At 40.5% G+C, this 14345-nt stretch overlaps 1 long non-coding RNA gene across 2 annotated transcripts in view; it reads left to right on the plus strand.

The window, feature by feature from the left end:
* The window catches only part of LOC118328977, a 22317-nt gene extending 9835 nt beyond the window's left edge, over window positions 1-12482 (plus strand). Inside the window, exons 2-3 of one of the 2 annotated variants that reach the window (XR_004796771.1) lie at window positions 1870-2040; window positions 7255-12482. This is a non-coding gene — a long non-coding RNA (uncharacterized LOC118328977). The remainder of the gene's footprint in view (window positions 1-1869; window positions 2041-7254) is intronic. The other variant, XR_004796770.1, reaches the window with a different exon arrangement.
* The last annotated feature ends 1863 nt before the right edge of the window (window positions 12483-14345 follow it).

Consider the following 14345-nt stretch of genomic DNA (forward strand, 5'->3'; position numbering starts at 1 on the left):
GTGTGTGTGTGTGTGTGGGGCAAGAATGACATGGTTCGAGTGTGTGGGTGGACAGCAGCTGCAGGGTTCTCCATGTGCCTTTCCGAATATGTGTATGCCCATGCGTATAGTGTGTATGAACATGGAGGGTAAGGTGTGTGTGTGTGTGTGTGTGTTGTATCTTCAGTAGTGAGAGCATCAGAGTTCAGTCAAGTTAACAGATGAGGCATTAATGTAGAATTTACACCTTCAGGTCAGGGCACCAAAAACCTAATGAGCGCTTACAATGCAGCTGGTGGCTCAAAAGTGTGTGTGTGTGTGTGTGTGTATGCAGTCTTACTGTTGTGTTGGCTCACACAGAACTCTTTACTGTCATGATCATCACTATCTCTAATTTCACTCTAATTCTTCTACCCTATGTCTTTGTTTCTATGCCGTAATAATAATGAAGGCGTGAGACGTTTCTAACGCAGGCAAAAAAAAGAGAAGCGTAAAAAGAAACAACACCCATAAAATCAGATGTGGCAGTAAAATCCAGTCATGTTTCTGTGTGTGCACCACATGGAGACACCAACCAGTGAAAAGACATATTATTTACAGCACTGCGGGAAGTCGCAGCCCAGCTTAGACAGACAAAAAATATATAGACACACGAGGGCAGGATCTTCTTTTAGCCAACTTAAAGCTCAGAGCCGTTTATCATGTTGGATCTCAGCCCGCTGTTTCCTGCAAGCTGCATGTAGCCTGATGTTGCACTTCTACCTTGGGAAGGCCTGTCCTGGGGTCAGGAAGTTAATATCACACACAAATGAACACAGATACACGGTGGATCTTTCCCTGACCTCCTCGCTTGCTCTCACAGGTATTCGTGCAGTTCAAATTCATTCACCTACACACACACACACACAGAGGCAGGTCCTATCTTTGTATTAGGTTGACGGAGGGGGGCAGGCAGTGTTATAGCTGCCAAAGTTATATTTACATCAGCCAGTGTAATATTATCAATAAAAGCCAAGAGGACAGCAGCTCGTCATAACTCACGACAGGCAGGGAGAACTACAGCTGTTCAGAGCTCTTCTTCCTCTGAAGCAACGGGGGAGACAAAGAAAAATGTTAGAGCAGGGACAAAGAAAGAGGGCCAGTGAGGAAGGAAAAAAGGCAAGTAGAAAGAAAAGAGGACAGATAAAGACACAATAAAGGGAGGTGGGTGACACTAATTCAAGACAGATATCCAACATAAAGCTATTTTACCAGGCTGGGAAATAATCATATATTATTCATTAGGGCTGTAACTAATTATTATTATCTTCAATTCAGTTTCAGTAGTCTGTTGACTATTCAGTTGATCATGACCAACTAATTGTTTAGTTTATAAAAGTTAGAAAAAAGAAAATTCTGATCACAATCTTTAAATGTCTTGTTTTGTCTAACCAACAGTCCAAAACCTGAAAATATTACATTTGAGATCATCTGAGAAAAACAGGAAATCCTCACAATGGAGAAGCCAGAACCAGAGAATTATTGGGTTTTTGTTTGATAAATGATTAAGTCATGATATAGTTGCCGATTAATTTTCTGTTGATTGACTAATCAATTAACTGCCTATCGTTTGAAGTCTTATTTTCATCGACTTCTGGTGGAATGCTGTCATATAACAACACTCAACTGAACATCAGATCAGTTTGATCGCTCTATATGGGATTTTGCATACATTTGCCATATTATGATACACTGAATATCTATCATGATATTGATTTCTTATATATCGCCCAACCTTACGTCCAATTTAATAGATTTTCAAACATACTTCAATATGAGCTCTACTTTCACGCATGCCAGTAATCATGTCTTTTTTTTTTCTTCCTCTTTTTCTTCTTTGGTGAAATTAAGTGTCACGTCTCATTTTGGAACGATGCTCTTCAAATACTTCATCACCGGCCCTCTCAGTTTCACTGCAGACGCTGGCTGACCTCATTGAGTGACCTCACCAATCACAGATCAAAGTCATCGGGTTTCTGGCTGGTCAGGTTAATCAGAGGACCACCCTGAAGAACCAATCAGGTAACATCTTACTTGACTTATAGGAATTAGTCTGCTTTTGACGAGCAACTATGTATGTTTCCTCTAGTGATGCACTGATACATGTTTGAGGTTCTCCTGTTTTCTCTGAGCATGTCAGTGAGTCTGTTTTGGGGTATTCAATACTTTGATTTAAATTACATCAGTCATTAGTCATTTTGATTTGTTTAATTTGGGCTTTGAAGGATATGGGAATGCATGCAAAACAATAGTGAGTGAGTCAATGGTAAGGGAAGGAAAATAATTAGAGGTTCTTACATAAAGTAATAAACTCTTGAGCCTAAAATTGAAACTTCATATATTGTCCATAGTTTCTATTTTTCATATTTAGATTACTAAATACAAATCTAGCATTTGAAATCAATGTTTGTGTGTGGAGTGTGCATGAATATGTCCATACATATGTGTGTGTGTGTTGCTAAGAATGGAGTGCTTGTATCACTTGCCCCTTTTTGAGGGGAAGTGACATGAGATACTTAAAGACCAAAATTGCCTCACTTAGCCAAACAAACTAGCTCTCCTGACATACACACTCATCAACACACACACACACACACACACACATATATACTTGCACACACGCATGTCTAGAGCTCTCTAATGGCCAATAAACTCAGGATGTTCATTCCTCCTCTCAGGCTCACAAAAACCGAACAGCGAAATTATTGAGAGTAAACGGATTCCACTGTAGCTCTGCCTAATGACCACACACAAACACATACACACACACTCACAGTTTGAGGGTCAGTGAAGGCTGAAGCAGATAGGATGTACATAATAACCCTTACATGGTTTTTATAAGCCTTCAGTTCTTTTGAAACGACAACGGCTGGGAGAGAACCCAGGCCTGCATATAAAAATACTGAGCTTTCTGGAGCAAGACTTTGAAGTTTTTTTCTGCTTGATCTCAACTGAAGAGACACTCAGCCACTATGTGTCCATGCAAACAGAAAGACATATTACTAGTGAAAAAGAACATGTATGTAGGTTGCACTTTTTACCCAAGATTAGTGTGAAAAGGTTAAACACGTAAAGAGATGGATATAAATTCTGATTATTGCAGAAAATCTGTCTAATATGCAAATAATGGCTTCAAGATGAAACCTTTAAGTCTGCAAGAATTTAAAAAATATAATATCTGATTGAATAAAAATGATTTGTATCATGTAACAGAGGATCTTAATAGGAATCCCCAGCTCTAAGATAACACATCCTACCCTACTCATGTACATAAATAGCCATATAAACTTTAAACAGAGGTAGTACAAATTACATCCGAGAAGTCTTGATGCAGAGGAACAGACATTGCTCCCAAAAATTTACAAGGCATTTCCTTCCTTGTCTTGATACTCCCATTTGACCCATTTACAAATTATTGTCCCGTCTCAGCTGGTAAATTCACTTTCCCTCCAAAGGACAATTTTTGTTCTAATCCCTCTACAAATGTAAAGAATTCTGTCGTTTTATTGGGATGGCTAAAGGGGGGAATGGGCCATGTACAGTGCAACTGTGTGTGTGTGTGAAAGAGAGCGAAAGAGAGAGAAAAAAACTTCTAATGGTTTCTTTCGGGACCATATGTCCTTTGCGTCAGCACAGCAGTAGTACAGCCTCTACAGTTACAGTCAGGTTCGGTGTGAAAGACAGACATGTTGTATAATAGAAGGTGGGAGGTGGAAGGTGGAGGGCATTAAGTTTTGTGTGTGTGTGTGTGAGTGCACAGAGCGTTTTTGAAAAAGCAGATCTCTCCGTATTGCCTTACCGTCAATAAATCTAGGCGCTCGCTATAGTGCTGACATAAATTAGCCTGCACCCCCAACCCACCTACCTATCTAAAAGCTAACCACCACCTCAACCTTTTCTTACACACACACACACAAAGTTGACACACGCCCTACTACACTTTTACATCAATAGGTATCATGCTCTCTACTTTGCACACAGGCACATGCAAACTTGCACTTACAAGCAAACACATGCATCCACGCACACTCTGCACACACACACTCACACTCAGCAGCACAGACACCCACAGAGTTTTGGGTAATTAGTAGTCTTTCTTGGTGGTGAGTGCGTTTCCTCCTCAGGGTCACTGATAGCAAAACGCCTGTTAAACTTTATATTCCCTGATGGGGTGGAAAAGAGAGCGAAACAGAAGGAGAGTACACTCTCATTAACACAGTGCTCTCTGTGTGTGTACACCTGGAGTTTAACGTTTGTGTGTGCGTGTGCGTGTGTGTGTAGCTGTCTGGGTGGTGTTTCCACGAGCTGGCCAAGTCTTGTGAAGGTGAAAGGATACTCTTTAACCTCAATTTAGACCGAGCCTTAAAACTCCACACTGTATTCGTCAGTAGGGGAGAGACAATGTGTGTGTTTTATACCCTGTATTGTCTCACAGATGGTTCCTTTCTTCAACAATCTGGCAAATGAAAGAACTGCTGGAAGGTGCGTGTTAGCTAGACAGCCCTGATCTCATATTGTGACACAATATGGAAACATTGTGAAATTATAAACTGGTTAAAACACTTAACGACACTCAGATGAGATGACTGTAAACAAACAAAGAGCTGCAACGATTAATTGATTAGTTGCACAAAAGAAGTCTGTTTTAAAGCAAAAATGCCAGACATTCTCTAGTTACAGCTTTTCAAATGTGAGTATTTTCCTATTTTCCTGTTTTTATTTGCCTTAAGTGATATTAAAATGATTATGTTTGGGACTGTTGGTCAGACAAAACTAATTATATTTGGACATCACAGTTGGCTACAAAATATTTAAATTAGTGAAGGAACATTTTCTTGTGTGTGATAAGGAGTCGCAGAACTGAAATTATTCTGCACTGTTCAACAGCACTTAAGCAGCTATTGGGCATGTATTTAGTAATTACCAGCAGAATGTTTAAATATGTCTAGTAATGACATTGAAATTATTAAGAGTTCAAAATATAAATGAATAATTCCTTCAGTATTCATGTCTGTGCACACTGGTTCACTTTATGTATGAAATCATTTTCCTGTTTACAAAAAGAGGGATGTGGGAGATTTTAATGGAGTCAGCAAAAAAAGCTGCTCCGAGGCACTTTGACGTTTTAAAACATACACACTTTGGGTGAATTAAAGAGATTCTGTAGATAGCTCTGAAAGCTTATCCTGTGCACCTCAGCAAATTCTAAAGCCCTTTTTCTTATGTGATCATTTTAGGTAATTGAATAAATTCCCAGAGCTCTGTGTGGAATTAGAAGAAGCTAGACTTTGGTCAGAGGAGAGCTTTTAAGAAACCAGGGAACATACATCAGAGGCCGAGCAGTCGATGGTAATGTAATGAACGTTTACATTTACCTGCCTCTCACCTTTCCTGTTGGTATATCCACAATCTAAGCTGCACTCGTCGAAGCACTTGTCCAGTTTGTTTTCATAAATATAAAGTCTCTCTTTTTTTTCCTCATCTCTCGCCTCCTCGATCCTACCTTAAAAATGAAATATTTGGTGTTTCAGTGAGGGGGCTGGAGTGTGGTGTGTGTGTGTGTGTGTGTGTGAGAAGGGGGCCAGAGGGCTGGTTACGATGCCAGAACTAGCACTTCTGGTTGGAAAAAAGGGGTCTGAGTTTTCGTCAGACGTGCAGCGCAGACAGACAGGGCGAAGGAAAGGCTTTTTGAAAGCGCAGTCCAAGAGAAACAGAAAACACTCCCTCTTGACCATGTGGTCAAAAATGGGTGTAGAGGGAGAGGCGGCATCTGGCGGGTCGCCCAGAGAGAAGGGGGAGCAAATACACCCTCCTCGGCCTGCAATGTGCCCCCTCTACTGCCAGCTGCAAGCCATGGGTGTATGGCAGGAAGAGAGAGAGAGATAAATATGGAGGGAAACAGGTAGAGCTGGGAGGGAAAGACAGGCAGACAGATTAACAGGAGCATCAGTGAGAAAGACAGGCAGACGGAATCACATATAAAAGCGCCAGGGAGGAGGATACTGAGAAGCATGGAGGCATATCATGAACAAGGTCAGAAAGAAACCGCTTGGAAGAACAGGAAATGATACAGGATATATCCTCTCTCTCGCTCTGTCTCTCTCTCTCTTTCTCTCTCCCTGCACTCTCTGAAGCCTGTGCTGTAAGTGACAGCGCTGCAGAGGGAAGTTGACGTTGCTGAAGTATGAATTTCACCCGTTTGTGTTTTGCGGAAAACACGGAATCAAGGCTGTCTGTCTGGATCAGGGGCTGGGCCCTTGACCCCTGAGTGTCCCCTCCGGAGCAGACGGTAGGGTTTTATTGGCCAGTCAGATTCAATTTATTAAACACTACACAACTCTATTCTCTGCTTTTGAGTTAGTCTTTTCAAATGTGGTTGTGATATGCATTTGGACATGGATATGAAAGGTATTTTTTTTTACTGTAGATACATGCCGTTTCCCTCACATTGATTATTGATAATTAGCATGTGTGATAACCTGTAATACAGCTGCTTATATACAAAAAGTGCACATTTAAAAACAATATTTCCTCAGCAGTTTTGAGATACATGTTTTAGCCACCTGTGATACTTTTCATCTCAGAATGAAACTAACATATATTAAGAGAGACAAAATTGACCTAAGGTGGATTCCTCATATGTACAGACTCCTTGGAAAGCAACAGATGATGTTTGTCTCAAACAAGACAAACAGATGAATCACACATGATACATCCTTTAACAGTGCAGACTGCCAACAAATCCAAGGTGAAATGAAAGGAAATATGCTACTTATGCAGCTGGACTCGGGCAAGACAAGACCTCAATCTGAAACGCAAACAATACGCATGTAGTATGCAAGTTTACATATCTGCGTACACATGTATATTTACACACCAATACACACACAGTCACAGAACAGTAGGTAATACGATATCCTCAGCTATGGAGTGGTGGGGTAAAGTGAGACCTTCCTGTAATCAAAAGAAACAGCGTGCTACAATAAAGGCTGTTTTGAAATGGTCTGTGGCCTGAGGGATGGATCCCTCTGTTGGAATGAGGAAGAGAAAATGGAAACTAAGCTGTGTGTCACAGAAAGAATAGAATAAATAAAGTAGAACAGAGTGGCAGAGAAGTGGCAGGCTGTGCAATCTTAACAACATTGTGTTGAGTTCAGATCTATTTTCTATTCACCCTTTGTCTTCTTTTCCTTTCTCCTCTCTTCTTTTGTCTCGTTTTCTATCCTGACATTGCAGGTTGCAGTGTGTTTGTGAGTCTCTTGGGTGACATCCATCATTCGAATGGATAGAGGCTATGCAACAGCAGCACTACAGCGAAAGGAGGGCAGGGCGTATTCCCTTTCCAAAATCCACAGAAACACCAGTCTGGAATCAATTTGCTATCATACTACTGACCCTAAAACACACACAAACACACACATTTTAAACCCTAACCCTGGTGAGACTGGCCTGTGCTATTTTTCATCCCTGTAAGTTTATGCGTTGTAATGTTGTATCAGGTCTGGGATATGGTTCTCTGCTACATCTCTGACTTCACCTGCTGCTGAAGCTCTTTACCAGAGCACTGGGAGTTAACTGCTGCCATAAATAGTCAAAGGAGTGTGTGCAGCGATCTGCAGGGCAGTGCAGGGCAAAGATATATCTGACAGGAAAAGAGCAAATCTCCTCTCCATGCTACATGCTGTAAAAAGTCACGTTTCAGCGCTTAAACCTTCAGATCAGAGAAGTTGATTTTTGAAGAAATAAATAAATAAATAAAGAGAAAGTATGTGAGGTGTCTGCTGTACACTTAATTTGATTTGCTAGCTACTGTCTCAAAAATAGATTGCACATGGACAGAGCATTTACAACATTACATAAATCAAGTCAGTTCAGAGGAGAAGAGTATCAAAATAAATTTTTCATTCGTGAAGCCACATACAGTATGTATTAAGTAGTATAATAAGGAGAGTTTGACATCATTACCATCAATGCAGAGGTGTAGATATAAAGTGAACATACTGTATACAGAGGCCTCATTGATGAAAACATGCTTTTTTTTTTAAGAGTAGTTGATCTTTTCATTTTCATTAAATCAGTCATTCTTATGCTTGCTCTCAATGACCGCCGAGCAAAAAAGCTTCTAGTTAGCTCCTAATTGTCAGTTATATTTGCAGAACAGAGTTTGATTGCATTGACGCTGCATGCATATGGATTAATAAAAATGAGTTAAGTTAGGTCTCATGTAGATGTGTTTATTAAATGGACATGTGATTGAAAATTACTAAAAGTTCATGTTCTGTTAGCATACATTAGACATATATATTTAGAACCCTTCATGATCAGAAAATGTCATCTAGATTAAAAGACATTGTTTTCAGGCTCTGGCCAGTTGACAGCTAACTGTGTAAAATTTGCTGTGAGGTGGTGCAATGGGCGTCATTAAGACAAAAAAAAAATTCTGGACTTGTGGTAGCACTAAAGAAAAGCAAAGAAATATTAAGATTAATCCGCTGGATACCACAAATATCCAGAGCAAATTTCATGGAAATCTGGCAATTGTTCGAGTGTTACATGAACAACCAACTAACATCGCAATCATTATCCAGGACAATAGCAGAACAAAAAAGATTATTTTTTTGAGACTAAAATGGACCTCCTATTCTTTTATCATGTCTGTTTTTATGAACTATTAAAAACATCTGTGGCTTGTTAATTATAATATATAATATAACACTCCAGTAAATGAACAGACAGTGTATTGTTCCTCTGTGGCTCTTTGCTGCCTCACCTCTGCCTCTGCCTGCTTAATTAAAGGTTAATTGCGTAGAATAAGTATGCACCTCTTGCAAATGGTCCACATTTCTTTTTCCATCCATGCAGAGCCGAGCTTGTGTGTTGGTTGGGTAGGAGATCTGGAATTTATCAACTTGTTCAGGAAATGAGAGCCAAGCTTTACCTAACTCAATGTGTGAGCAGGTACAAAACCAACATATGGGAGTGTGTGTAAAGTGTGTTCTCACACACCATCCATACACACACACACAAACACAGAAGAATTCAGTACTCCCTCTGTCATTTTTAATCAAGAATATGATCCCTCATCCCATCTGGGTTTTTTGACTTGGTGGGCTGCAGTGCGCACACAATAACACATCCGCTTATGAACACTCTCACACACACACACGATACACACACACACATGCATATGCAAACACGGATAGACAATCTGTGTGGTTGCTGAAGCTGAGACCACCAACTGTATGCTGGGGGTTGGCTTAGCCATCACAAAGAGCAGATGGTACTACTCTTGTTTTTAACAGGGGCAGCCATTGTAGTAGCCGCTCTGACACAAACACACACACAGCCAAACACACGCATACACAAAAACTATCTCGGTTTTCAAAAACAATCCGATCAGAAAAGCAATGCAGTTGGCATGTAGTGGCAGAGAATAGGTATATTTTATAGTACAATGTTATAATCCCTTGTATTTAACTTAGTCGTTTGTGTGTCTGTTGTTCTTGTGTCTTTGTTCACCTTCAGGTTCATTTAGTCAAGTAAATCCTTGTCCTACTGTCAGAGGCCTCCTTATCACACCATGATCCCCTCCGCTCACTCACTGAATTTGCTTGTGTGTGTGTGTGTGTGTATGTACGAGGACAGAGGTCGATAAGATAACATTTGGTGGACCACCTGCCGGGAAGCTCAGTTTGCTAAATACAAAGTCTCATCTAACACATACATATAACTGTGTGTGTGTTGGGGGTTTACCGTTTACCTGAACAACTGAGGTGCAATAGTATTTGATTACTGATAATGTTATGAGGACAAGACCCACGTAAAAAAGAAGTGCAAAACATACAAGCTGTGAGTTTTTACCCATACAAGAAGATCATACAGACATGTGAACATGTGAAATCCGCACACAAAAAAAACTTACAGGTCATCTCAAGATTATGTTACTCTGCCATAACTCTTCCTCTAACGTCAATTTAAAAAAAAGACAGAAATGAATTTACAGAGACCAATTTATAAAAGCAATCTCCATCTTAATTAGTTTGTATTCCTAAAGCTGTCCCTGTGACAGGAAAACACAACCACATGTCACCTTTGTTTATCATAAGTTCAGAGTCAGAAGGAAAGTGTTACTATGGGAGTGGACATTAACAAGTTCTGCTACCAGCTCAGTGCCTCATAACCTGGTGAGAGAGGGGTGTCTACATCATTAGATTTAACTAGCTACACTGATAGCAACTCACAGGGTGGTTCACACACAGAAACAGAGAGAGAGGGAGAGATTGAGACGAAGAAAGAGAGGACTAAAAATAATAGTTCTTAATATTTCTGTTGTTGTGTTCACGGGCACAGTATAGATTAAATAAAGACGTGAATTCACTCAGCAATAAGTGACTGAAAACAGTTGTTCACTGTGCTCGTTCAGCCGTGCGTATGTACAAGGTTGGACACGCACTTGCAGTGTGTAGATGTGTGTGCGCGTTCCTCACAACTAAAGGAATTTTAATTGTCTGAGACAAAGGAGGATTTAATTTTTTCCCTGTACATCTATCTTTCACTCCTTCGCTCTCTTTGCTTTTTTTTTCACCGTCCTTTCTTCCATGAAACAATAAAATCGTCTGGCCTCTAAGTTATGGAGAGCTTTTGAAGTGGCTGGAGGAGCCAGTAAATTTAGTGGGCACCTTTGGGAGCCTGTTCAGTGGTGCAGTGGCTGCACCTATATTTCATGTGTGCATGTGCACGTGCCTTCATGAGTGTGTGTTTGCACGTGCATGTGTCCAGGCTGTGCCTCTTTTTCTGTGTGTGACACAAATGGGCTTAGATTTGGTGTGTGCACATGCATGTGTGTGTGTGTGGCTAAATGTTCGTGTATCTCTCTATTTCATAGTCATGCTGATTTGTGGCCGTCTACATTAGGTTTCCCAGGATGGCGTAAATCTCGCTGGACAAACTGCATTAGAGATAGATATGTATGCACGTGTTTGTGTATGAGTATGTGAATGAACTTGCACGAGGGCTATGTATTGTATAGTTTGGGTACTGCGCTGTCTTTGACCATCTGTGGCCAACCAGTGCCCATAGTTTTTGCAATGTATCTGATACCACTGGTGCTAGTATGCCTTTATTTGAGGTTGTTCTATACATTGAATCTGTGGCGAATACAGTCGATAAAATAAATCTCTCTGGCTGTGTGTTAAGTCTAGCAAATGCGTGATTTCACACATTTATTAATCTTTTCTCTTATTTCTCCACTTCTGCCTTTACAGTTTTATCACATATTCTCAATATCTATTGCAAGCATATTATAAGACAGGCTGCTATTTGTTTTTAGTTGGTTGTTAGTTGCAGGACATATGTGCTTTGTGTTATGTTTAAGTACAATGTCTAACAGAAGACAACTAAGCATAACCTGTCATTTTTTGTTGCCACTACTTTTTGAAGTCAGCTTGGTGTCTCTGTGCCCTGACCCATTTTAGACTGGTGACTTGATCCTTTCTTGAAACACCCATCCCGTAACCCCACATGGCCAAGTCATACAGGAGTTATAGCACCACTAAAACATTGTGCCTCACTTTTTAGACAGTAATACTGTAGCTCCATATAGCTGACAGCACTGGCTACAACTCAATTCAGAGATATCTCACTCCTCCATCAGGTAGAGGTCTGTGAAGGCCCAGCAACAACATGAAAGTTGAGACAGAAGATCCCAGGTCAGTTCTCAGATTAGAGATCAGTATAGGGTTCACTGTCTTGCTCAAAGGCACTTCAGCAAGGACATACATAACAGTTCATCCAACCTGCCACCCAAACTCAATTATCTCCATTCACCAGATCCACCTGCTCCCTGCACAACACAAAACCACGTCCCATCTCATCTTCCACAACTTTAACCATCCAAGCCCCTCTTAACGCTCTGTCTGCCACTTCTCATTCATAATTGTCTGCCTCCAAGATCTGCACTGTCCCAATACAATATGTATGTGCTGAAATAATGGCACTGTGTTTATACCTATTTTGATCTCTTTGCCATCTCTTCACTCATTTGTTGCATCCCAGTTTATTAATCTTATATATCACAATGCATATGTATTATAATACTCAGCAACAAATGCATCATCTGAAGTTAGTGATGGAAGATGGGAAATGTGGAAACAGAAAAGATGAAAAGATGTAGATGTAAAGATACAATATGCAGCAGGAGAAAATTAATAGCTGTTTTTAAAAATAACTTCTTTCTCTTCTGTCTCTTTCTGCTCCTGTCTCTCTTTTTCCTCCACCTCCCTCCCTCCCTCTTTCCTAGACACCTGTGCAGGTCTAGTGTTTCAGCCGAGTCCCTGAAAAATAAATGTGGAGCTTCAATCTCTTAATCCACTCGGCTCCACGCAGCCACGTCACATGACACCGCCACGGCCGTCCCAATGCCCAGACAACATTGGAGGGAGAGATTGTTTTGTGTGTGTGTGTGTGTTTGTCTTTGAGAAAGAGAGAGCCAAAGAAAGAGAAAGCAACAGGAGTACACAAGTGTAAACTGTGTTTGCATGTTATACGGTAGATTTTCTGTCCAGTTTACATGTGTCTATTTGAGTGGCTGGTACTGTATCTTAGAAGAGGAACTGAAGTTGGGAAAGGGGAGGCAGTCTAATCTTTTTTCATTCAAATCAAGGTCCACATATTGTGTGTGCGTGCGTGTGTGCGTGTATGTTTTGGGATGATACCCTATCCACAGCAATCAGTCTGACCTCCACTCTGGAGTGAACTGCTCTCAATGATTAATGGATCTGCCTCCGTGCTCGGTCACCAAGGCAACCCGAAACCTGATAGCCCTCAGGAATTCGCTAGCTCGCCCTCAAAGTTAGGCTGTGTGTGTGTGTGTGTTGCTAGGCTGTGGGTGGGAGACAGACTGAGGCTAAATGTGACTCTTTGGAAAGATGGAGCTGGTTGTGGTAAAGGTGGGAGAGAGGTCTGTCTCAGTCAATAAAACAGGGTGAAGACAATTTTACATTATTTCGTCTTTTATTGTTTTCTTGAATTTATATTATGCATTTTAATGTCATGCTTGTCCAGACTCCTAGTATGTATGGTTTAAGGCCATTACTATAATAGCAATTTTTGGATCAAGTAAAACCACACCATACTTTGTGTCAAATATGTGCATTTGTTTGTATGTCATGTTACTGTCTGCTATGTCTCTGTGTTTAAAAGCTTGTGTGAGACCCTTTGTCCATCTGAACCCACTGATGAGTAAATCCATGTTAACAAGATGGTAGCTCTTAAGTTGAAGTGCTGCAGCCCAGCTTTGTGGACTGTATGCTTGACAGACCAACTTAACACTACTATGTTATTTTCAAAGGGCCACTTAACACCTTATTGATCTGGAGACCATTGGGGCTCATTAGAGGAAGGCTCAAGGTTAGTGTGGCAGACATGTAGCACAGTCTGATACTTTGAGGCCAAATGGACTAATGCTAATATATCATCCCTTCTATATCAAAGAAATCCTGATGGGCTTTAGTTATTTTATTTTCTTTTAATCTCTTTGGTAGTATGCATACTTTATAATCCCCCAACATTAATAACCATAGAGTTGTGACTTGTGTACAAACAAAAGACATTTATTCTAGCTGCCAGTATTACTATGTAAATTACCTCATTTCTTTGAATTTGAATTTATTCTCTCCCTTAGCCAAAATGCTAAATGCCATAAGACAAATTGGTTGCCAAGTATCCTGTGTTTTGTTACAAGTTCTCAATAGTGAGGTGTAGCCACAGAGTTTTTCAAAGAAAAAGGAAGGAGGAAATCAAGTTTTATTTACAGGGCCTACAGAGGTACTGTTTTATTATTGTTGGTACAAAACTAAATTCCATAACAATGATGCAAAAATGTTTAGGTACCTTCCTCTCTCAAAACATACACACCACACACACACCTCACACACAAAAGGGATTGGTGTCTCTGTCCATGACCAGGGACAGTGCAGAGGAGTTTGAACGTGTTGTCTGTGTGGTTCCTGCTAGAGATTCATCCGTGAGCTATCAAAATGGCTGTAATGCAAAGATATTTATGCTCACTCACACACACATACACACGTTTACATTCAGCCCTTTGTCACGGTACAACTTGTATGTGGGGAGCCTAGTTTAAGCGCTGGACAGTTTAACAGCCTAAAATGTTAGGACGTTTTCCTGTTGAAAAGCTAAAAAATCATGCGCATGAAACGTTTAGACTAAAACAGTAAGTTCTGTGGCTCTTAAGCACTTCACTATAACCACAGCTGCTTATGGTGAGGTGAAACCATTTTGGGTCCAATGACAGAAATAGACTGTTTGCT

The sequence above is a fragment of the Morone saxatilis genome, unplaced genomic scaffold, assembly GCF_004916995.1.
Source record: "Morone saxatilis isolate NCDOM2014 unplaced genomic scaffold, NCSU_SB_2.0 Contig19, whole genome shotgun sequence".
In the NCBI taxonomy this organism is placed as follows: Eukaryota; Metazoa; Chordata; class Actinopteri; family Moronidae; genus Morone; species Morone saxatilis.